General features: G+C 38.3%; 1 protein-coding gene across 6 annotated transcripts in view; it reads right to left on the bottom strand.

Moving 5' to 3' along the window:
• LOC131078897 (pentatricopeptide repeat-containing protein At1g63330) overlaps positions 1-25,750 on the bottom strand; it is a 68,726-nt gene that overhangs the window by 2,383 nt on the left and 40,593 nt on the right. Inside the window, exon 2 of one of the 6 annotated variants that reach the window (XM_058016722.2) lies at positions 18,725-18,794. The exons of the other annotated variants lie outside the window; for them this stretch is intronic. The gene's annotated coding sequence lies outside the window, so the exon portion shown is untranslated. The remainder of the gene's footprint in view (positions 1-18,724; positions 18,795-25,750) is intronic. 6 annotated transcript variants of the gene reach the window in all.

Genomic DNA, 25,750 nt, shown 5'->3' with positions numbered 1-25,750 from the left:
CCTACATGACTTTGCATTCTCTAATAAGGAGTATAAGGAAGACTTCTAAATACTAGTGATCTCATTTGAGCATCACAAAAAAAATCCCTCATCTTTTTGGAACAAACTCAATTCCACAAGTACTAAATGTTCAGCTGATTCAAAAAATACAGCTTAACAAATGAGAAAATAAAAATGAACATCCAAATTTGGAAGGTGAAGTTTTTGTTCTCATGGCAAGTTCAGTTAAAGGAATTAAGTTGGTATCGAACACCAATGCTAACTCACTCAGTCTCTAACCAATTAAATTGTTGGGAACCTTTAGCCAAATTTATGGCAGGAGAGAGGAGGATGGGGACTGATTAGTGGATAAAAAATTAATTTTCTTATGTCAGCCAGAAAGGAACATGATATGAATCTGGGATATACAGGAAGTTTAAACAAGTGGTGAATCCCAAAGAAAGGAAGGTGGGTTTTAACTAGTGCAGGTCCCATGATTATATATATACATATATATATTAACTAAGTCACAAGGTTCGAATTCGAATTCAAATTCAACAGCCATGAAAATCGGATGAAATTCGACAAGGGAAAAATTCAAAAAAAAAATCGGATAAAATTCGCCTTCGATAATTTTGTTTATTTTTAAATATATGCATACTTCTAATAAATTATCAGAATAGCGACCTGTTGTGATCATTTCACACATCGCCCCATTAGAATGGGGACCCCCTCTTTTTGCTTTGTTTCTTGCTTTCTCTTTGCTTGTTCTTCTATCTCTTTTAGGGTTTTGAGTGAGTGAGTGATCTTGGGCTAGGGCTAAACCTTAAAGGTTCCTTTTTGGCGTCATTCAGGCTAAGTCCAGTCAAATTTTGGAAAGTTGTTAAGTATCCTCCTGAGGAATTGAGATTGTTGAAATAAGGTAAGCCTTCCAAAGGAGTCAAATAGGTCTTAGGTTAGGTCTAATAAGGGTTTTTAGGGTAAAGTCCAATTTCAACTAAGTGTTAGCATTTTTGAAGGAGAAATTGTGTGTTCTTGCCTGAGTAAGTTTTGATCAATTTTTGGAAAGTAAGATGATGCCTGAAACAGAGAATTCGCTCCTGACCCTTGCTAAGGGTCCAAGGCGAACTTTATCCTAAGCACAATTTCTTGTTTTTTGATGGACTTGCTAACTGGTTTCTGACCTTGAAAATGACCTAACTTTGCCTTGTGAAGTGATTTGAGACTCAAATTTTGAACAGTTTAGCCTAAAAGGGTAATTTCGCTCCTGACCCTTGTTGAGGGTCCAGGGCGAAAAAGTGGTTTAAAGCTTATTTGTCACTGACTTTTCTAAGTTGTTTTGTGCAGGGTCTCTCGGAAGGATGATTGGACGTGACTTAAGGCAATTGAAGTTTTGAAGACAAGAAAATTGATAAATTTTGAGCACTAAGGGCAAAATCGCTCCTGACCCTTGCTGAGGGTCCAGGGCGAAATCTTGATTTCCCTCATTTTGCAGTGGAAAGGGACCAAGTTTTGAGCATGAATGGAAAATGAATGACTTCCTCCACCCGCCTGAAAGAGTTTTAACTTGAAATGATGAAGGATCTTGTTGAAATCATCAAAATCGCTCTTGACCCTTGCTGAGGGTCCAGGGCGAAAATTCTTATTGAAGTCATTCCTGGCCTTGTTTGACCAAATTGAGATGTCAAAGGCATGGTGGAGCATGATAAAGTATCCAGACTTGATTGAAGATGATGAGATGAAGGAGTTTTGCCCAGGAAAGGTAATTTCGCTCCTAACCCTTGCTGAGGGCCCAGAGCGAAATTCTCTACAAGCATATTTTTTGACTTTTCTTGAACGCAACAACCTATTCATAGCATGAAACAAGATGACATCTTCCTTAGCAAAGAGGTTTCAAGGTGAAAAGTGGAGTATTTTGGTCACAATTATAAAATTCGCTCCTGACCCTCTCTGAAGGCCCAGAGCGAAATTTTCAAAAGCACATTTTTCTTGCAAGGTCAATATTATTTTTATGGTTGGAACGGATGAAAGGAGGCATGTTTTACCCATTGAATATAACTTGGACGATCAACGAGGAAGCAATCAAGCCAAAATTGGAAAATCGCTCCTGACCCTTGGAGAGGGCCCAAGGCGAAAAACTTAATATTCAACCTTTTCCTCCGAGTTTGGACAAATCTAAGCCTAGACATGAGCTTGAAATGATGTTTAAATTGCCTTGAAGTAAAAAAGGATCGTGGAGAGTCAAGATTTTGAAGGCAATTACAAAAATCGCTCCTGACCCTTGCTGAGGGTCCAGAGCGAATTTCCAAGATTCTCTCCTTTATTTGAAGAATTAAGGCAAAATCTTGCTTGGATAGGAAGAGGACATGATGTTTTATGCCTTAGTGGCGATTTGAAGTCTAAAAGATGAAGAAGTATGCCTAAAACCAAAAGGTCGCTCCTGACCCTTGGAGAGGGTCCAGGGCGAAAATCACAAAAACTACATATTCCCTTCAAAATTTTGCTAAGGCAAGGTTAGGCTAGAGAAGAAAAGACCTCCAAAAGCATGATGAATGATGATTTGCCTCTAAAGCTTGATGATCTTGGGCTAAAAATGGAAAATCGCTCCTGACCCTTGCTGAGGGTCCAGGGCGAAAATGTTGAAAACTCTCATTTTACCTTGGAACAACGAAGCAAATTTGGATGGAGTGGTTAGAGGAAGGACATTGCCTAGTGGTGAATAAAGTTTTAATGAAAAATGATGGAGAATTGAGCCCAATTTGCAAAAATTGCTCCTGACCCTTGCTGAGGGTCTAGGGCGAAAAATTTGGAAGGATATTTTCTTGCTTATTTTGGAGGCCTAAACATGATCTAGCTTGGTGAGAAAGTGTTTTGATGAGGAAGTGAAGATTTGTAGTCAAAATTAAAAAATCGCTCCTGACCCTTGCTGAGGGTCCAGGGCGAAAAATACCAAAATTGCACTTTTTCTCCCAAGTTGGATAGAGCAAAGTTTGGAAGTTAGTGAGAAAACCTATTTGAAATATCTTGAAGAGATTTTGAACGTTGAAAAATGCTAATTTTGAGCAAAATTAGGAAAATCACTCCTGACCCTTGCTAAGGGTCTAGGGCGAAATTTCCTCTAAGGACATTATTTCCTTCAAAATTGTTGATGAATTAACATGGTAGTGCAAGGAAATGGATCTTAGAAGTGACATTGAAGGGTCAACAATCAAGCTAAGGTGGATTACAGCTAAAAAATGAAAAATCGCTCCTGACCCTTGGAGAGGGTCCAGGGCGAAATTGACATTTCCACCTATTTTCCTCATGCAAAATGTCAAAATTTGAAGTGCAACACCTTAACTGGATATCAATTTACCCTCCAGGAGATTTTCAAGTCAAGATGCGAAGTATTCAAGGCTAAAATTGGAAAATCGCTCCTGACCCTCAAAGAGGGTCTAGGGCGAAATTATTTGCAAGCTTCATTAAGCCTTGTTTTAAAAGATTGATATTCTCCAATTTGCATTAGATCGCCAAAATTGCTAAATTTGAGGTATTTGGAAAATTAAAATTAAATTCGCATCAAATTAAAAGCATTTTGGCATTTAATAAATTAATTTTAAGCCTTGAGAAAATCGAAATTTTACTTTGGAGGTATTTAAAACTAAATTTTTTTATTAAATTAAAATTCATTGGTGAGCGCTCAAGGCATTATTTTGCTTTTATTTTTCAAGTCGGCCCGCCTTTTTTGAGATTTTATTTATTTTTTTACCTCCTTTTCATCAAGTCGGCCTAGGGGAAGTAAGGGGTAAGCGCTCTATATAATAGGGATGCTTTGATCAAGTTTAATCATTCATTCAATCATCCTTTTAAGTGCAAAATTGGAGAGCTAATTGGAGGTGCGAAATAGAGCTGGTTTGGAGCGAATTTCTTTCAAGTGTTGAAAGCTAAAGAAGTGGAGTTTATTCTTTTCAAGGCTAAAGGAGGCGCAATTCATCCAAGAGAGGGCTTTGATCTAAACTTTGCTTAGCGAAATCCATTTTTCTTGCGTCATTTCTTAGAGTTTAATACTCAAGAGGAGGTATGGTGAAATCATCTTAACATCCTTGGTCAAGACTTGATTTTTTGGACATTTTTTTAGAAAAGTCTTAAGTGTTGCATGGTTAATTAGGAAATGATAACTCTAAATTTATCATGAAGTTTCCTAATTAATATCTTAAATCTTCCTTTTGAGTCTTAATTTCTACACTTCAAGATATAATGCTTAAGAACTAATTTTGAAATGTTGTGTAGGTGTCAAGATGGCGACTCCAAAGGCAGGAGCATCTACTAGTCGCCCGGCTCTCATCAAGGATGATCAGAAGAATGACGAATTGGAGACCAGGTCCGTGTCCAAATGGAGTAATATCAGAGATACCAACTTAGGAAACTTCAATGTGAGGAAGTTTCGAGAGGTCCCCTACATTGGCAAGCCATCACCTGTTGCGAAGAAGATAATTGAAAGTGGCATCATCAAGGCGGCAGGTTTCCCTCCAGCAGTCAAGTGTCATGAGCTGATGATCGAGTGTGCCCGCCACTATGACTCACAATCAAGGTCGATCGTATCCAAGGAAGGGAACACCTTAGCTTACCTTTCAGAGGAAGCTATAAGTGAAGCTCTTCATCTTCCAGAGCATAAAGATATGATTTACAAGAGCCTAGAAGGAGCCAGATCAATGTATGAAGATGATCCCGATACTTGCTTGAATCTCATCAGTAAGAATTGGTTGCTCAAAAGTCGTCCTCGCCTAAACAAGATTCCCAACACACCACATAGGATCGACTTCCAGGAGGAGTACAGAGATTTGATAACTTTGCTCAATCGAATTACAGGGGCTCCTCAAGCCTTCTACTTCGAAAAGTGGATGTTCTTCTTCATTCAAGTGATAGTCCAAGGAAAAGGAATGCTTCATTGGGCCAAAATTATTAGCAATAGTCTGGACGTGCAGTTGAGAAGGCTAAGGCCTACCAAATCATTCCATATGAGCTCATATGTCATATATGCCTTGATCAGGAGTTTCGAGTATGCAGGGCTACCTCACAGAGGAGTGATCGGAAGAGGACCTGAAGATGTGAGGGTTTGTGACTCTTATGTTCATCTGCATCATCCACCTGGAAGTGACTACAGGTTAGTCAATGATACCTTCACGATGAACATTACTAGGATATTGCAAGGTGGGATTCATAATCGACTATCTTTAGATGCACAAGAACCTGTGAAGAAGTATGGTGCATGGTTCATCCAGTTTCAAAAGTTTACATACATCAGAGTTCATGGGTGTCCTTCACCTCCCTACATGTTGCTGAGATATCCGACAGACAGAATAGTGCTACTTGAGGTGACCAGACAATTGGCAGCTTATGCAAAGGCATCCAGACACAAGCATGGAAATGGAGTTCCCGTGCCCATCATATTGGGGAATTCAGTTGAGGAATGTCCTAATACTCAAGCCTCGGAAGATGTAGAGAAGGAATTAGCTTTATATTCATTCACATTCTTTGTCTCGAGGGAGAATTTTGACCCTCATGGTTATATGGAGGAGACAGTTGGTAAGAAGTACAGACATGAGTTTCAGGTAGAGGACTTTTGGATGAATCTCTCAAGTGATTTAGAAGTTAGAAGAAAGATGCATTCCAGGCTACCTTTAGATTTCATCAGGAAATGCAAGGTTTATAGAGTAGCTGATCAAGCCCAAGATAATGGCAGATACCTCCAGTCGTCCTATGACAAAGAAGATAAAAGAGTGAAGATAGATTGGAACGAGCCTGAGGTTTTGGACTTGAGAGCTTTGATGGCCCCTGTTTTATCATGTACTCGCAGATGGGTGGATGTACAACATCAGAAGTTGAGAGAGCAGAACGTATCAATGACTTTTACTTTGGAGGCAAGGCCAGAAGAAGGAGAAGCAAGCGTGAGTGAGGACACTTCTCATCCTAGAGGCGCAAAGAGGAAAGAAAGACCTGAGAAAAGAGAATCTTCCAAGAAGAAGCAAGACGCCAATCGAGATCGCCCATCAAGCACATCTTCTCGACATGAAAAGAAGGCAAGTCAAGCTGAAGGTCAAGAGAAGATGGTACCTGAGGTTGATGAATCTATGGAATCCATGGTGCAAAATGATAAGCCAGAGAAGGGACAGACGCCTCAACATTCATCAAGTCAATCTCCCCGAATTGATGAGCTACAGGAAGATCAGGGAAATGATGATGAAGTGACATCTCCCCTCCGAGAAGATGAACCACTGCCGAAGGAAATACAAGTTAGAGAAACAAGATCCGCCATTCCGGATTGGTTAAAAGAGAGATTGACAAGAGTGATTGTGGTTGAAGAGGAAGAAGATGTATTTGATTTAGAAAGCCTCCTAGGAAATTCTCAAGAGGTAATGGAAAAGAAGAAGGCCACAAAGATGTCCAAGGTGATAAGAGATGAGACAGGATCCAGGAAATTGCAAATAGCTACACTAGCAGTGGACAAGTATGAAGGTGAGATTCTTGCAGATGAGTATGACTTAGAAACATTCGAGCTTGGTCCACTCACTACTGAACAAGCAATGGAAGAAGCAACCGATTCATTTGAAGCACTTAAAGACAAACTTAAGGAAGAAATGGAGAAGAATAGGAAACTTGAGAGAGAGAGAGGTGCTTGGAGAGGCTATTTTAGTCATCTCAATCAGCCCTTGAGACGTCAGGATCCAGCAGTATCTCCTTTACAAGCACTTCCTCTCGAATCGGTTGGCGAAGCAGAAAGGGTCAAAAGCTTGGTACAGCTTATGAGCTCTTGGATTGATAAATTCCACACGGTAGCTGTTGAATTTGCAACAAGAATGATGAAGACAATTCATCGAGCTATCCAGGTCCTCGAGATTATTCATAATCTAATGATAACTGTAGCTACTTTCGCTCACACTAGAGATGTTATCATTCTTGTCCTGCAAGTAATAAGACAAACACCAAGACGGATCCTGGCACAAGAAAAGATAATGGACGGAGGAACTCATAACCTACTACAGTGGTCAGCTCTACTCCAGATGAAAGAGGTCCTTTTTGAGGACATCAGCACCAAATGCAGTCAAGTTGAAGGTATCATCCATCCAATTCAAGATAAGGTGTTTGAAGTATTGTGTACCATTCTTGGCAGGCGGATCGAGATTGAGACAGATGTGGACATCCAAGAGTTGGAGGATAGAGTCAAGGTCATCTTTTGCAAAGAAGAGAATGTCATCACAGATGAGCAACGAGACCTGATGTTCACTACCATGCTCCTGATTGAGAAGATCAAAGAATTGGAACCTGGATGGGAAACGGCTCTTCTCACAGCTTTTGATCAAGTCATTCACTTGGAGGAACAAATGAAGAATCTTCCTGAGATTCCTATTGCTGAGATTGAAGGAATTGTGTCCAGATTCGTTGGATATGCTAAGAAGGAGCATAGGAAAGGGAACAAAGTTCTAGAAGAAAGGTTGTTATAGGATGATGTGGCATCTTAATTCTCATTGGTCTATGTTTCATCGACTTTTGTGCCAATTAAATATTTGGCTATGCATTTAATAATGTTCATCTAAAAGGGGAACTTTTTGTAACAAACCCTAATTAGGGTTTAGGTGTCAAAATCTCAGCCATTGATCTTCTTTTGATCTGGGCCGTTCATTGTAATTGAGGATGCTATATATACCCTCACTCATTTTCATTTTGTCATTAGAGATTAAAAAAGAGAGATTAGAAATTAGAAGAGCTTAGAGAGAAGAAAGTTATTGTGTAGCAAGATTGAGTAGTGAAGAGAGAATTTTGAACAATTGTTGTCTATTTGGCTTTGAGATCAATAAAATATTGATGTTATGGTGTTTTATTGCAATGCTTGTGGCTATCTTCATGGTTGTTTATCTTCTTGAATCATTCTCAGTCGAAGTAGTATTTAAGTTTGAAGGACTAAGTGTTGTGCTTGATCTTTGGTGAGATTCATATCCAAACCACTAGCTTCTTACTAATTGTAAGGATGCCTTGTGTGGTCAACTGGAGATATTGAGATTGCTTGAACATTCAATCATTGAAATATTGATATGTATCTTTATGATAGTATCTATAGTCCTTGATGATTTGAAAATCACTAATCACCTTAGAAGATCGCATCAATTCCAGTAGAGTTGTAATTCCTTGGCAATACTGAAATTAGTAGAATCTTACCAAGTCTAGCCTACATTGAGTCAATCTTAGGATTAGATTAGCATTCATCCCTTGAAACCTTTATCTTTTGCTATTTTTTGAGAATCTGTTAGTATTAGGAAAATCCTGTTCTTGAAATCAAAAGAGAGTGACACGGACAAGCTTTCTCAGAAAGTGTGTAAGACCCCTTGAAGAAACAGCATTTACAACGACCACTGGTGCTTATCTACACGTAGAGATCCTACAACGAAGAACCTTGAAGTCATCCTGATTGATCCTTTTCGCGATATCTTCAGCATTTAGAGGCTTTAATCAAGAGAGGATAAGGTAGCATTTGGGTATTTTATTCTGTGTTTGGTTGTGTACAAAATACACGTCAACACGACCCTTGTTGGAGAAAATTCGAGGGCAACCCAGCAGTTGCAGACACCCATGACCCAATAGATACAAAGCATATACAAAGAATACCCACGACCAGCTGAGTTGTGTTTAGAGACAGATAGCAGTGCTTTATAGAGGAAATTCGATTTTTTTTATAGAAGTTTGAAATTCGATTAAATTCGAACCTCATCCTTGAAAATCGCCGTATCCTGTGACTTATAACTACCATAGCTATCATATGATAGCATCGATTGATGCTATCATATAATAGTTATCATTCTAAAACACATGTTAATACCGAATCATTTAATTCATTGATTATGTTTGATTTATCCCGATCACTTATCGAGTAACTATACGTTACATGATAAATGGAAAAGACGTGACCGATGGTTATCAGCACAACACATGGTAATGTGTTTACATTAAACTGAAGCGATGTCTATGCACCAATCTTGATCGGGCATGTCTAAAAGACATGTCCGATAAAGGCATGCCTTGATCGGTGAAGCATAGGCTATAAGTATATGCAAATGAAGTGTTGAAGTATCATTGAAATTATTAATGTTATCTTCAGCAACCTGTGACATAAGAAACAGAAAATATCAGTAAAGAGAATAATAATATATATAACTTTAGACTTGAACATAAATTTGAATATCATTTACAAAGAGTCCAAGCTCTTCAAACTCTTCTTCTTTAAGCCCAATTTTTGTGTCCTTTGTGTTGATGTGTATTTTGTACACGACCAAACACAGAATAAAATACCCAGAGGTATCTTATCCTCTCTTGAGCAAAGTTTCCTGACTGCTGAAGATCTTGCCGAAGGATCAATCGAGGCAACTCCAAGGTTCTTGTATGTAGGTTCTCTACTCGTGGATAAGCTCTTTGTGGTATGATGTGATTTTGCTGGAATCACAAGGGGACTTACACTTGATGACTAAACGTCTGATTTGCTTTGAACATTGCTGGAACACAGGATTTCACTAGCCTAGATTTTTTGAAAAAAAGGAAAAGGATGAGGGCGAGGAAAGGATCTAACTCTGACACTAAGAATGTAGGAGCAATGAATGATCTTTGATGAAATTCTAACTAAGTCTTGTTTTGACATCCCAGGACCATCTCCACAAGGTTAGTGCGATCTTCGGAGGAAAACTTTTATGATGTTCAGATCATCGCTACAGGCATAGACACCATCAGGCTAATGCATATCAGTGAAGAAGCGACAATTGAAGTTAAGCTTAAACTGAATGATTCCAGTTGACTACACAAGGCAAGTCTGCAATCAACAAACTGCTAGTAGTATGGATATACGAATTTCACCATCAATCCAACACATTTCTTCCACTCATCTAATAACATGAAATCAAATATGAGAAGTATAGAGACCATGCAAATTGTTGAATCGACCCATAGATTTCACCATTTCTTCAATGAAGTTTTACAAGTCTTTTACAACAATATCTTGGCAACAATCTTTGCCTTCTCTTTCTATTCTACTTTAATTGCTATTCTATCAACTGACTATTCACTATTTCTAACTATTCACCTTCTAACTACTGACTAACTATCAGCCTTTACAAATGAGGAGCCAGGGCTTATATAACGCCCTCAATACAATTCGATGGCTCAGATCAACTTGAGATCAATGGCCGAGATTTTACAATGGAAACCCTAATTAGGGTTTGTTACAACAAACTCAATTCTAGCCAATGAAATAATTGCATTATTTGGACACATGTCTTCTCTGGAATATTCGACCAATGGATAATCGGGGTAGGTACATCGAAGTTTGTGCCATTTTTGAGGAGTCGGGTACATTGAATCTGGACACGCTGAGGTGGACCAATCCGACTGGAGGAGTGATGACTGGGATGCCACCTTGTCTGACACTTGCAACTTGGTAGATATTCAATTTGATGATGCTGAGAAGCTAACTTTAGTTAACTCTTCTGAAACTGTTTGCTTCTCCAACGGACCCTTGCTCTGACCTCCTTTGTCTTTGATGTGCAGGATGGATGGTGTACCTTTCCTTTGAATGCTGGACTGGAAGAGGTCGTCCCTGATGATGTTGGACCAGAGAAGGCCGTCCTTGTTGATGCTGGATTGGAGAAGGTCGTCCTTGTTGATGCTGGACTGGAGAAGGCCGTCCTTGTTGATGCTGGATTGGAGAAGGTCGTCCTTGTTGATGCTGGACTAGAGAAGGTCGTCCTTGTCTTGGCTTGATCTTCTTTCATCTGCAAAACAAATCAAAAGATGATTAAGGACACATAATAAATTCATTTCAACATAATATTTCACACCTTAAATCATCAACAAAAGATATTAAAATGAAGTTAGTTCAAGACTCTTTCCAGGGATAGGCCGTATAAGAATTTCGTCCTGGACCCTCTAGAAGGGTCAAGAGCGAATTTTGCATTCCTGGCTCATTTAGACTTCCTTTCAACATTACCTCACAATTAGCTCCTCGCCTGGCCCCAACAAGGTGAAAAATAGCAGTTTCAAAGGATTTCGCCCTAGACCCTTTGGAAGGGTCAGGAGCGATTTTCTTGATTAGGCCTCAATTACCCCATTTTTTCACTCCAAAATCCTCCGGAAGATGAGCATATGCTTGTTTTAGTCCAACAAAGTCTAGGGATCCATCCTTTTAGCTTCTCACATGGGCAAATTAGGTGATAATGAGAATTTCGCTCTGGACCCTTTGGAAGGGTCAGGAGCGAAATTCCTTCTTTAGGCTTTATTTTACACTTCCTTTACTTCAATTCATCCTACAAGGCAAGAATATCTCACCCCAGCCTCAACCATGCCATAGGTATCAACATTTTAGCTTCACTCAAGGGGAAAATGGTTGATTTGGAGAATTTCGCCCTGAACCCTTTGGAAGGGTCAGGAGCGAATTTCTCTCTTTGCTTGTTTTCCTTCACTTCAACTCATCTTGCAAGGCTTAAACAACCTCTCTCCAGTCTTTTCATGCCTTAGGAATCAAAATCTTGTCTTGACACAAAGAGGAAATAGTGACTTTGATGAATTTCACTCTGGACCCTTTGGAAGGGTCAGGAGCGAAATTCACTTTTTGCTTGCCTATTCACACTAAATTTCACTTTCTTCACTTCACTTCATCTGGAATCCCCCATATTGAACCCACTTCTCAACTTGGCAACATTGGTTCGATCTTCACAAGGCTCAAAAAGGAGAATTCGCTCAAAAAACTAGCCAGGGATAGAACCTATCTAGAATTTCGCTCTGGACCCTTTGGAAGGGTCAGGAGCGAAATTCCAATTTTAGCTCAAAATTTGCATCTTTGGTGGATAAACATCTTTCCAAGGCATTCCAAATAGCTTCTCTCACCCTAGTCTAGGCCTGACTTAGCACAAAATTTGGAGAAAAGGATGGTTTTAGTGTTTTTCGCTCTGGACCCTTTGGAAGGGTCAGGAGCGATTTTCAAGTTTTGAGCATGTTCCTCCATCCTTTCAACTTCAATTCACCTCCAAGGCTAAGGACACATTGCCTCACTCCTATCTAGGCCATAAAAATCAAAATTTTAACTTGTCTTGCAAAGAAAGTAGGTGATCCTAGAATTTTCGCTCTGGAACCTTTGGAAGGGTCAGGAGCGAATTTCTTGGTTTGGGCTAATTTCCATCATTTTCAACACCAATTAACTTCAAAAGGCAAGAACATGTCTCCTCGCACCCATCCAAGCCATAAAAACCTAACGTTTGACTAGACTTGCAAGGAAAATAGGTGATTTCAAGATTTTCGCTCTAGACCCTTTGGAAGGGTCAGGAGCGAAAATCACTTTTTGACTCAATTCCTTCAAGTTTGATAATAATTGGCAATTTGGAGTCATTCCTAAGGCCTTCTTTAATCATGATCCACACTAGATTTGGCATGAAACTAAGGGAAAAGATAGGTTTTGCACAATTTCGCCCTGGACCCTCTGGAAGGGTCAGGTGCGAATTTCCCTTTCTAGCCCAAAATCATAATTTTTTGAGACAACAATCAATTCAAGGACAATCTCAAGGGCATCCCTCACCTTGGTCTAGGCATAGCTTGGTACAAATTTTGGAGAAAATGATGGGTTTTAGGATTTTCGCTCTGGACCCTTTGGAAGGGTCAGGAGCGAAAATCTTGTTTTAGGCTTATTCCTCCATCATTTCAACTTGAATCCACCTTAAAAGGCAAGAAAACACTTCTCCTCACCCATCCAAGCTACAAAAACCCAAGTTTGACTTGACTTTGCTAGGAAAATAAGGGATTTTAGGAATTTCGCTCTGGACCCTTTGGAAGGGTCAGGAGCGAAACTCACCTTCTTGGCTAAAATCCTTCATTTTTTCAATCCCACTCTTCCTTACAGGATACATTTCATCATTTTTCATCCAAGGAACAAGGATTGAAGCCTAAGCAAGGTCAAAAAACTAGGTTTACAAGGAATTTCGCTCTGGACCCTTTGGAAGGGTCAGGAGCGAAATTCCCTCTCTAGGCTTGAAATTTCATCTTTTGTTGCTTTCCATCATTCCTCAAGGCAAGAATATGTTTATCCTTCCTCCAACATGCCTTGGACACTAAGAACTTGGCCCAACAAGGAAGACAATGAGGTCCATGAAGATTTTCGCTCTGGACCCTTTGGAAGGGTTAGGAGCGAAAATCATGATTTGAGCTTGATTCTCCATTTCTCCAACTCCAAACCACCTCAAGAAGCAAACTTAGATCATTCTCCACCTAAGGAACAAGGATTGGATCCCAAACAAAGTAGCAAAAGAGGTTTATAGTGAATTTCGCTCTAGACCCTTTGGAAGGGTCAGGAGCAAAATTCTCTTTTAGGCTAAAATCTTGCTCTTCAAAATCATCCAACTCCATCTCAAGGCAAGAACATACCAATTCATTCCCCAACATGCCCTAGAAACCAACACTTAGTCAAAATTTGAAAGGAAATGAGAGCTACAAAGATTTTCGCTCTAGACCCTTTGGAAGGGTCAGGAGCGAAAATCACTTTTTGGGTTGGATCCTTGACTTCATTTTCACATTTCTTCATTCAAACAAGCGTTTTTACCTTTATTCAAGCATGGGAATGCGTTAGTTCTAGGTTTTGGTCAAAGTAGAATGTCTTATGGAGAATTTCACTCTGGACCCTTTGGAAGGGTCAAGAGCGAAATTCGCTTTGGACCCTTTGGAAGGGTCAGGAGCGAAATTTGACATTTTGGTCTCTCTGTCAGGATCATTTTATGGAATATAACATTTAAGTATAAGTGACATTTCCATTTCCTTATATCTTTCTTCTTTCGAAGAAAGATATAAGGAAATGGAAATGTCACTTATACTTTAAGTTATATTCCATATATACTTTCAAGATGTTTGAGAGTGGTTTCGGACCTCCAGGAGTTATATTGCAAAATCTAGTTTTTGGAGGATTTTTCAGTTTTCCAAACAATAGTCAAATTTCAGGATCAGGCCACTCCAGACTTAACCAAATTTCAGGATCAGGGCATTCCAGACTTAGCCAAATTTCAGGGCATTTGAAGATCAAGATGACATTCCAGACTTCATCATTCACCAACTTGACCTAGCTCGAACCTTCAAGAATGATACTTACTCACCAAGCAAGACACAATTAGCAATAAGAGCAAAACTAGGCCCCAAGGAAGACTTTCAAAGAAACCCTAACCTGTAGCATCTACTGACTCAACCTAGCTCAAGCAGAGCCTGCTATCCAGCGATCCCCTTGACAACACTCATCATGCGAAGGCCAATAGACAAAACCCTAAAAGACCTAGAAAACAAACCCTAGAAAGCAAAAAGTAGGGGTCCTCATTTGCAATGGGGCGATGTGTGAATACATCACAACACTTTGTAATGCGGCGGTTTTTGACTCCAAGGAGTGCTCATCCTCCGAAAAAAAATTTAGCTTCTTGTAGGGATTTAAAGTTTCATTTGATTCTCCAAAGTTTCATTGAAAGCTTTGTTTGTCTTCTCAAGGATTCGTTTTCTCAGGTATGTCCTTTCATTTTGCTTTTTCTTTCTTGTTTATGTTTAGGTTTTGCTTCTATTATTATGCTCTGTTTTTTCCAAAGCTTCATTTTTGGCGTCTTATGGTACCCGATTCATGAGAGATGTCGTCGCTTATAAATATGGGTTCATTTTTAAGCGGTGCAAGTTTTGATCATCGTAACTACTTGTAGTCGGGTTCTTCAAACCCGACTACAAGCAGTTTGTTTACATATTTTTCCCAAACCATTAGTCGCCAATGTTTGAAGTTGCAATATAAGCTTTTGCAAACAGCAAGAATCGTTCAAAACCCGACTACAAGTGAATCGTAAGTTTTTTCCCAACTTTTTTAAACGTGTTTGCTTGTATGTTGTCGGGTCTTGTGATGTCGACTGCAAGTAATATTAATACATGATTACTTGCAGTCAGGTTCTAAAACCCCGACTAGAAGTGATCATGTATTAATACTTTCTCTTACAAGTCGGGTTTTCTATGTTTTAATGCAAGTTTATCGATTGCAAGTAAACACTATCACTCGCAGTTGGGTCTGATAGACCTGACTACAAGTGAATAGTATTGATTCTTCCCATTTTTTTAATAGCAATCCAAAGTTGGAAATCCTTCTCATAATCTTTGGCATTCGCATCTAACTCTTAGTAAGGGTTGCAAAACCCGACTACAAGTCAACTATCCCCCTCAAAATCGAGCTTGACATATATCACTGCAAGTTCATAAATTGCAAGTAAAATATTTTCGCTTGCAGTCGGGTCTGGTAGACCCAACTACAAGTGATAATATAAGTTTTTTCGCTTGCCATACAAACGATTCAAGAGATGAAAGTCCCAAATAACCCTTTGCATATTTGGTGCATTCAAAAGTTACTTGTAGTAAGGGTTGCAAAACCCGACTACAAGTGTAATACTGCCCTCAAATCGGGTTTACAGCATGTCATTACAAGTTTCGAGATTACAAGCAAATGCTTACTTGTGATTGGGTTCTCAAGACTCAACTACAAGTACAAAACGATTACTTTTCCCCCATATTTGATGAGTTTAGAATGCTTGCAGTTGTTCCACAATGCTTTCATATGTTGTCTTTCAATGTTGTTCACTCCCCATATTGAAAAGAGATGTTGAAAAAAGTTAATGAAGCTCCAAAAGGGTACACAGACCTAGGTTATGAGAAGGTGCATGGCACCTTGTTGGAAAGAGAGATCAAAGGGGTTGAAAATGCATTGAAGCCCATAAAGGATTCATGGATTCAGACAGATGTGTCCATTGTTTCACATGGGTGGAAAGATTCAAAAAATCATCCCTTCATCAATGTCATAGTAGTGTCCCCTAAAGGGAAAATGTTTTTTAGAGTCATGGATTGTGAGGGGCAAGTAAAAGATGGACAATTTACTGCTAATTTTCTCATCACAGCCATTGAGACAGTTAGACCCTATAACGTTGTTCAAGTCATAACAAACAACACAAAGAATTGTAGAGCTATTGGGTTGTTGGTTGAGGAACGATATCAACATATGTTTTGAACACCTCATGCAGTCCACTCACTAAATCTTATGCTACAAAAGATTGGGAATAAAATTGATTGGATCAAAGAGGTGTATGCAAAGGCTAAGGATATCCAGATGTTCATCACCAACCACCACATGTCTCAAGGAATATTTAGATCATTTTCAAAATTGAAGCTATTAAAAGTAAGCGAAGTAGTATAATATTTTACATTTTTTTATTTTCATAATTTGATTGTGTATTCTAATTCTTCTTTAAAGATTGTTTTTAAATTTTAATCATTTTGGCTTTCATTTCTATTATAGGTTGCAGAGACCCATTTTGCCTCTAACACAATCTCTTGAGATGACTTGTGAAAGTTAGAGAGGCTCTTTCTAATATGGTAGTGATTGGCCAAAATTGGTCTATATGGAAGCAAAACAGCACTGGGAGGGCAACAAAAATTAGGTAGAAGATATTAGATGACTCATGGTGGGATCGTGTGGTGTATCTCCTTAGTTTTACTAAGACCATTTTGAGCATAATTCGCTATACTGACATGGACAGGCCTTGCATTAGAGAGATATATGATGGCATCGACTCAATGCTTGAGAAGATGAAGTGCATCATAAGTGCGAAAGAGTAAGTCCCTGAGAAGACTTTTCTCAAACAAATGCATGCAATTGTTGAAGAAAGATGGAACAAGAAGACCACTCCGTTATATCTTCTTGGCTATGCATTGACTCCAAAATACTACAGCAATTAGTTTCTTTCTTTGTCAGGAAGGCTTGCCCCACAAAGATTTTGAATTGTCTAAAGGGTACAAGGCAGCATTCCTCAAACTCTTCCTTGAAGATGAATTGCAAGATGCAACTACGAATGAGTTCATAGATTTTGTGCACTCAAATGGTCAAAGTGTTGAGGCTCTTCATGATAGGTTTAGGAAGGATGCTCATAGTTGGTGGTACTTCCATGGCCAATTCTTCCAACAACTACAGCCCCTCACAATCAAAATTTTATCACAAGTTTAATAATTAATGAATATTTATTTTTAGTATTTAAAGTTTTAATTTAATTTATTTTTATTCTATTAATAAATGTATAACTTTAATTGTTAACTTTGTCTTCATAGGTTGCTAGATTATCTACATCAGAAACGAATCAGAGCACATATTCTTTCATCCACTCAGTAAAGCACAATAAATTGCACTCAAAAAGAGTAGAGAACTTAGTATATGTGCATTCCAATTTGCATCTCCTTTCACACAAAGAACATGCCTACAAGCAAAGGGAGACAAAGATGTGGGATATAGAACCAGGGCATACTGACTTGGATGCTTCCACTTCTCAGCATATTGCATTTGAAGACTAGGAAAGTGAGCACACTATTAGCGCAAGTGGCACCAACACTGCTTGTGGTTCATCTAATGTTACATCTTAATGTCAATGATGATGATGATGATTTGGAGAATTCATTTGATAATTAAAACTTAAAAGTTCCAATTGTTGAAGATGAACTTGATATTGAACTTGAAGTTTGAACGAAGAATATTTACAATGCATGTTTTAAAATTTAAATGGCATTCAAGTTTATGGTAGTTTTGTTGTTTAGATGATGCTCTAATCTTAATTCATGCTTATATATATATATATATATATATATATATATATATATGTTATTAAAATTTTAAAACATATATATATACCCCTAGAGACGCGTCTTGCAGACCAAAGACATCTCTGGAAACTTCTAGACGCATAGGGTGCTTTTGGCTGTCGTCTCCAAAGTCTCCCGACAATAACTTGACATCTCCTGCTACAAAATTAAGGGCAAAATGCAATAAAAAGGGAAAAAAAGTAAAGCAAATAAATAAGATAAGCTTGCAACAAAGCAAAGTCATAGGGAAATGATTAATAAGGAAACCATTTTGCAAGAAGACAAAAATCCATGCATAGTTACAGTGATCGGATCTACTGATAGTGTAGACTTTTTGAGAGGACTGATTTCTTGTCATTGTAATAGTCTAAAGAGAAATTGCCTTTACTATTTAGCCAACAATATTGAGTGTGCTCAACACCTATATTACCTTACTTTCACTAAACAATTTAGACTGGTTATGGTATCAACAATATAAGCAATTTTAATTCTAATTTTTGTTCAATTTTAAAGTTAATGTTAAACTTTACCACTGTTCTTGTTTTCAAAGTTCTCTGTAATGATATTTTTTGGAAATTAGTAAATTATATTAAAAAAAATTGGCATCTACAAGTATCCCTGTCTCCTATTTTTGAAAATTAGTCGTACCAGTACCAATATATATATTGAAGATTAGGGTTACAAAAGGAAGTCAATTGGGTGTTTAGTAAAGACAATAAGCGCAAGTGAGAGAAGAGTCACTAAAGTTGACATTCCTAGCCTTCCAAACAACTTTATAACCACAAGAAAAATGGAGAAAGATGACAAATAAGGCCATATGGCAGTCATCAAGGCCTGCTTTAGCTTCGTATCATTGGGGATGAATAGCAGGGATAGCACACAACAAAAAAAGGTGAAAATCATTATGTGATGTATGATGAGTCATTGCATGTTTTTCAAAGTGGTCAACAAGTCGTCTACAAAAAAAGTTTCATTCCTTCTATGTTTTTGGATCACACACAACTTTTCTTTTGCCATTAATGATTAACTGAACATGTTTCCAAAAATGGATCTGTACCTTTCTGTTAATTTCTATGGAGGAGAGGGGTCTTCCAAGCAAGTTTGTGCATCAAAAAGTGACCCCAATCCTAGGAAATATTCAAAGGCCAAAAATCCAAATTGTTAGAACTCGGATGTGTTATTTGTAGAAGCAAATGTTAAACAAGAATTCAGAAAATAGGAATGACTTTTACAAATGAAGCATAGGAATTTGGAAATATAGAACTACAATAATTATTTTATTAACTGGTATACATATTTGTCCATCTCTTGCTTTCTATCTACACATATATATGTACATACAACATAGTTGAAAAACTCAGACTGCAATTATTCAGCCAACCCAAAAAATCAAAAAACACAGGACTTAGCAAAAACTTGTAGGAAAACTTGGCAAATCTATCAAACATCTAAAAATACATAATTTTTTTTTAAATGACATTCAAAAACATGCAAATCACTAAATTTATGGAACATATCACTGATTTCTTCCATACATAGATCAAAATTGGTGTTCAATACACATCATAGACCTAAAAGAGTTCAATATTTAAAAACATATGAACTTCAATTTTCAATATCATCAAAAATTACAAATAATAAGTGACAGCCGAGGTTACGAAGAGAGAATAGCATAAAGGGTGGTTTGATTATTCATTATACTATTAACAAAATGTAGTTATAAAGTATACTAATACATATCATTGCAAATATCAAATCCTTTAGAAACATGAGACTACGCTTTTAGAAAAAGCAAAGAAATATGGTATTAATATCTTTGGATGTATTAAACAAGAATTTCAAAAAATCTGATTGAAAGAAATACCTGAACAGTAAACTATGCCTAAACAGGGATTTAGAAATATCTTCAGATTGTATTCATACATATGCTGTTCAGATCATATATTAATATAATAAGCCATAGGATTCAGGGCTAACATTAAACTAAAGAAACAGGATACAAACAAAAGTCGCTTGTTTTCTGATACACAGGTTCTGAGTGCTGTTAAGAGCAAAGGTTCTTCCACAGTAGCACTCAGTTGTTGCATCCTCAGTGACTACCCCTCAACGAGTTCCTCCTCTCTTATAAATTTCAATTATAGTGCCATGTCCAGAGACTTTTGGATTTTGCAGAGACCTTTCAATTTCAGAGGCCTTTTGATTTTACAGCAGGTTCACTATGGACACAAAATTTGAGCCCCAGATTTGCTATGAACTTTGGTCATGTAATTCTGTAATTAACTTTACAAAAAAAAAAAATTACCATCCAGGTTTTTCATGAGTTGCAGGGACTGGCAATTTTTTCAGCAAGAAAAGTGAGTTTCCACAAAAAATTGTGGAAAGTTTTTTCAACAACTCATGACCTGTAAACCTGCAAGTACTTGTTTGGCTTCTGGACACAAGTACTTGCAAAGTTTTTCAACGATGCATTTAATCATCCAATTATTAACAGTTATAAAAGATGAAATGCTTGCTCTTCCATGGGTGACTCTTCACATTCTATGTATGAACCGTGTCAAAACTTAATTGTCAAATACCAGGAGGACACTATCCCATAACCCCTTTAAAATTGATGTTGATTCACCACTTTGGCATTATACAACAATGATCAAGCAAATGTCTAGTGGTGGGAGTTTTCTTTCGTAGTGTAACCATTGTGGCACTGAGTATACCAGCTCATACTATCGAGTGAAAGGTCACCTTTGCTTCTCCTTGGATGTGGAATAAAATTTTGTTTGGGATCAGATGGCAACGAGCTGCCAAAAGCTCTAGTTTTGGAATATATTAGAGAACAAGAGGAAGCTGATAGGAGAAGTGGCAAAGCAAAGACAAATCATCCTCTTGCCAGTCAAGCTCGAAGAGACTTGATAGTAGCAGTGGCTCCATAAGACCAGCTGGCCCACATCCTTTCATGTCAATACCACCACCTTCTGCACTAGAGAATATTGTGGTTTCACGGAAAAGAGGCCCATTGGATACTGCCTTCAAAAATGAAATGAGACAGATTGCAGATCAAAGCATTAGGCATTGCATTTATGGTGATGGGCTTCCTTTCAACATTGTTAGATCACCTTACTTTCGGGACATGGTGCATACCCTTTGCAATACACCTTATGATTATGTTTGTCTAGGGACCACCATATTGGCAAAGGAGAAAGCTTTTTGTAGAGACATGTTGTGACGTTTTCACACATCGCCCCATTGCAAATGGAGACCCCCTACTTTTTCGGCCCTTCCGGTCTTTTGGCTTTGTTTTTGGGGTCTTTTCACAGCAGTCTCGTCAGTCTCTCTTCTTTGCAAGTGTTTGGGGTCATATTGATTAAATCTGCTTTTCGTTTGAGCGAATTTGATGAAGTCTAGGGCCTGTTTTGTCTTTTTTAGGGTTTCAGCCTTTAGTCCTAGATTTTAGGGGTTTTTGTTAGGGTTTTGGAAAACTAAGCATACAACTGGAATCAGGACCCTTAAAGGAACCTCCCAATAAAATTTGAGCCAAAACAGAGCAACTTTCTATTTTTAGAAAGTTCCTATTTTTTAGGGATTTTACTGAGTCTCAGATTGGTCTAATTTTGCCATAAGTTCTATTTTTAGTAAGTACTTTTCTGACCTATTTTGCCCAAACCTTGACATTTTGAAACACTTACTATTTTGGAAAATCTATTTTTGGCAGGATCTTCATAGGAAAACACTAAAAGTTGAATATCTCTGAAGACGCTGAAGACTGAACGTTCCTGAAGACCATTTCTAAATCCGGAAGAGTCAGAAGGCAGACAAGTTGGATCAAAAAATGGTTTAAGTTTGGAACTCCTATTCCAGAAGAGGAAAGCATGCAAAATCATCCAAGTCCAAAAATTCACATCAATCCACCAATGTCATCCTAATCCGAAAATGGCCTGAAATTTGACTAAGTCTAAAAACTTGAAAGATCTTCCAAAATCCAGAATTTGCATTATGATTCCTATGGACCTGAAACCACTCTCAAACATCCTGACAATATATATGAAATATAACTTAAAGTATAAGAAAACTTATACTTAAATGTTATATTTCATAAATATATCCTGACGAAGAGCCTGGAACTTGTGAAAAGCATCAAAATCCTCCATGCATGAAGAATTCCGCCCAAGGAAATGATTGGGCGCTAGATGAGGCAGGTCAGGAAATGTTTAGAAATTCATGAATCCTCCACAGTGGTGAAATTCTGCCCAACTGTGGACTTGGGCGCTAAAAAGGTCTCAAGGATTCACAAAAAAGTTGTGAATTCCTCCACATAGTCAAAATTCCGCCCTTGCACCAAGGGAGGGTGCCAAAGTGGAGTGCTCAAGGAGGGAAGGAAAAAGTATGAATTCCATGACCAAGAGCAAAATCCGCCCAAGACATTTGCATGGTGCCAAAGTAGGGTATGCATGGAGAGATGGAAAAAGTATGAATTCCATGACCAAGAGCAAAATGCACCCTAGCACCAAGGAGGGGCACCAAAATGGAATGCTCAGGGAAGACGGACAAGGAATGGAATTCCTTCCACAAAGAGAAATAGCGCCCAGACATGAGAGAGGGCGCTAAAATGGATGACTCATGGAAAACTTTGAAAATCATGAATTCCTTGGCCAAGTCAAAATGTCGCCTAGGAACAAAGGAGGGCGCTAAAGTAGTATGCTCATGGACAATGGACAAAATGATGAAATCCTCCTCCATGTTGAATTTCCGCCCAAATCCTGAGGAAGGCGCCAAAATTGAGGTGTCATGAGGAAAGAAAAGGTTGTGAATTCCTCCTCCATGGTGAAACTCTGCCCTAGCCCTGTGGAGGGCGCCCAAAGTCAAGTAGTAAGGAAAATTTGGAGGTTATTGAATTCCTCGACCAAAGGAAAATTGCACCCAAGAGAAGAATGTTGAAATGGCTAAGTCAAGGAAGAGCATGGAAAGGATGAATTTCCTCTATCAAAGTCAAAATCCCATACCCAGTCAGGAAGTTGAAAATTTTCTAAGGCATGGAAATAATGAAACTCCTTCACCAAAGTGAATTCCACACCCAAGCCGGAAAACTGAGGAAATTGTCTAAGGCATGAAAATCCAAGGGTCAAGGAGGAATGGAAAAGCGGAAATCCCCTCAGGAAATATTTTGAAATTTCCATTTTTGGACACCAAATCTTATCAGAATCCGAAAATCCTTGCAGATTTGGAATCATGAGAGAATTCTCTCTCTCCTAGACCCGGGTCCTAAATTTTAGGAAAGTTCCTAAAAAATAGGAGGTAGTTGAAAAGTGTTGGAAATCTCCTCCAGAGCAAGGAAAGTTTGAGAAACTTCAAGAAAACTCTTCATGGATCAAATTCTTCTCTTGAAGTTTTCTCTCTCCAGGGTTTTTTTCTCGCCAAGTAGTAGCCGAGTCAACGGATGCTGAATTAATGAAGCATCTCTTTGCATGTAGCCGTCACATTTATGGCATTATGACATATTCCTTTTGCATGCAGCTGTCACATTCAGAAGATGGTGCATTTATGGCATCACGAGCGATTTTTGCATGAGGGTACATTCATTGCATAGTGGTCACTTCTGGAATGTAATTAATTGTAATGGGATGGAATTAATTGTATATGGGCATGATGGGTTATTAATTGGAGATTCCCTCCTTGTTGCATCTTGAGTGGAGAATTTTTAGAGAAAACCCTAATTAGGGTTTTGCATGTAATCATGGCTTGAGGCCTATATAAAGGGGTGACCCCCTCATTTGTAAAAAGAAGGGAGCTTTGTATGAAATTCTTGCAACAAGTTTCGAGATAATAATACTAATGGTGTCCACTTAAGTTATTTTTTCAAGACTTGCATGGTTTCACCTTCCTCACTCAGAGTAGTAGTAGTATAGTGCTTTGATTTCAATGGAGAATGTAATGGTGTTTGATGAATTTCCATGGTTCATACTTTTTGCATCTTGCTGATTGTAAGTTGCAATGTAAAGTTAGCTTGAACCCCCTAAATTTGTGCTAAGCTCGATTGTAGATGGTCGTTTGGATTGCACCGTTTTTTGGGTATTCAAATGTACTTTCTCAATTTGAAAATCCTCTAGCATTCCCCGAAGATTGCACCGGTTCTTGCGGAGTTGTAGTTGATCTTGGCGAAGCAGAGCTTGGTTTATTTGGAATTTGTCCACCAAAGCACTATTCATTGTTATCACTACCCTTAGGAGTAGATTTAGATCCTTCTAAACCCTTTCCCTTTTCCTTTCAGTTCATTTTAGTCCATTCGAAACAGCAGCATCGCAGAATTGCCATATCCGATGATGGAGTTCCAACCACAACAAAGAAGTGAAAGAATGATGCAAACGTAAGGCCCCTTGGATTACCAGCAATCACATCAACCAACTGAGTCACGTCCGTAGCATAAAGGAACCTTGGAGTCGATTGTTTGAACTTCTTGCAATCTTAGCATGCAATCGCACTTTGTTCAAGAGAGGGTAAGGTGACCGTTGGCAACTTTATTCTGTGTTCGACGCTGTCATAAAAAACACGTCAACAAGACACAATTGAAAGTCACCAAAGAAACATGGCCAGAAACAGGTGTGTCCATCATTTCAAATGGATGGAAAGATTTTAAAAATAGGCCATATTGGCAGTGTGCCCTAAAGGGGCAAGTGAAAGATGCAAGTTTCATTGCCAATATCCTCATAGAATCCATTGACATGGCGGGGCCTGAAAATGTTGTCCAAGTCATAACAGACAATGCTAAAAATTGTAGGGCAATTGGGACTACTGGAGGCTACATATGGTCACATCTTTTGGACACCATGTGCAGTCCACTCGCTCAATTTAATCATGCAAAAGATTGGCACACAAATTGATTGGGTGAAACAAACCTACGTGGAGGGTGAGGAGATTCAAATGTTTGTGACTAATCATCATATGTCACAAGACATTTATAGGACCTTCTCCAAGTAGGAGTTGTTGAAGGTAATTCCTAATTTAAATTTTATTTTTAATTTTTTTAGTTTTTATTTTTTATAATTGATATATGATGTGTATTTTTTTGTCATGTTAGGTTGGTGAAACACGGTTTGCATCTCACACGCTTGTCTTAAGACAACTTGTGAAGGTGCGAGAGGTCTTGAGTTCTATGGTCATTAACATCTTGTGGAGTGTATGGAAGCAATCCAACATAGAAAGAAATCAAAAAGTAAGAGCATTGATCCTAAATGAGAAATGGTGGGATAATGTGGAATATGTTTTGAATTTCTCTGAGCCCATCATGAGCATGATTAGGTATGCTAATACTGGTCACCCATGTTTGGGTGAAATTTATGATGCCATGGATTGAAATTTAGGGATTTGTCTTGATTTTGCCCTGAGACATCAATTTTTAAAATAAAGTGAGAATTGTAATCAATAATTATAATTATATTAATTTTGAAGACAATAATATTTGACTTAAGAATCTAAAACTAATTTGGGGAATTAGAACTTATCATGATTTAGACAATGGGGAATATGCCACGCACTTATTTAGGTTCATGTTGTGACGTATTCGCACATCGCCCCATTGCAAATGGGGACCCCCACTTTTTGCTTTCTGGGGTTAGCCCTTTTGGTTTTGTTGTTAGTCGTTTTAGTGTCTTAGCCTTTGCATTGGAGGGATTGAGTCAGGTGGATCTCCTCAAGAGGTCAGATCAATTGAGTGATTAGGGGTTATTTAGATCATTCCTAGGATGTTTTTTTGTGTACTATCTAGTCACACTTCAAGTTGCTAAATCAAACCTTAGTTGAATGCATAATGTCCTCCTAAGTCCCATCCCTTACATCAAGGACAGAGCGAATTCGCCTTAAGGAGTCTAGAATGTCATCCTAATCCTCAAATGTCCTGAAATTTGGCTAAATCTGGAATGTCATCCTGATCCTGAAATTTGACTTCTGGAATGTCATCCTAATCCTGAAATTTGACTAAGTCTGGAAAATTGAAGAACCCTCCAAAAACTAGATTTTGCATTATAACTCCTGGAGGTCCGAAACCACTCTCAAACATCCTGACAATATATATGGAATATAACTTAAAGTATAAGTG

Source organism: Cryptomeria japonica, chromosome 2 (genome assembly GCF_030272615.1).
Source record: "Cryptomeria japonica chromosome 2, Sugi_1.0, whole genome shotgun sequence".
NCBI lineage: Eukaryota > Viridiplantae > Streptophyta > Pinopsida > Cupressales > Cupressaceae > Cryptomeria > Cryptomeria japonica.
Note: the sequence above shows the minus strand (reverse complement) of the source record. Positions and strands in the feature narration are given on the sequence as shown.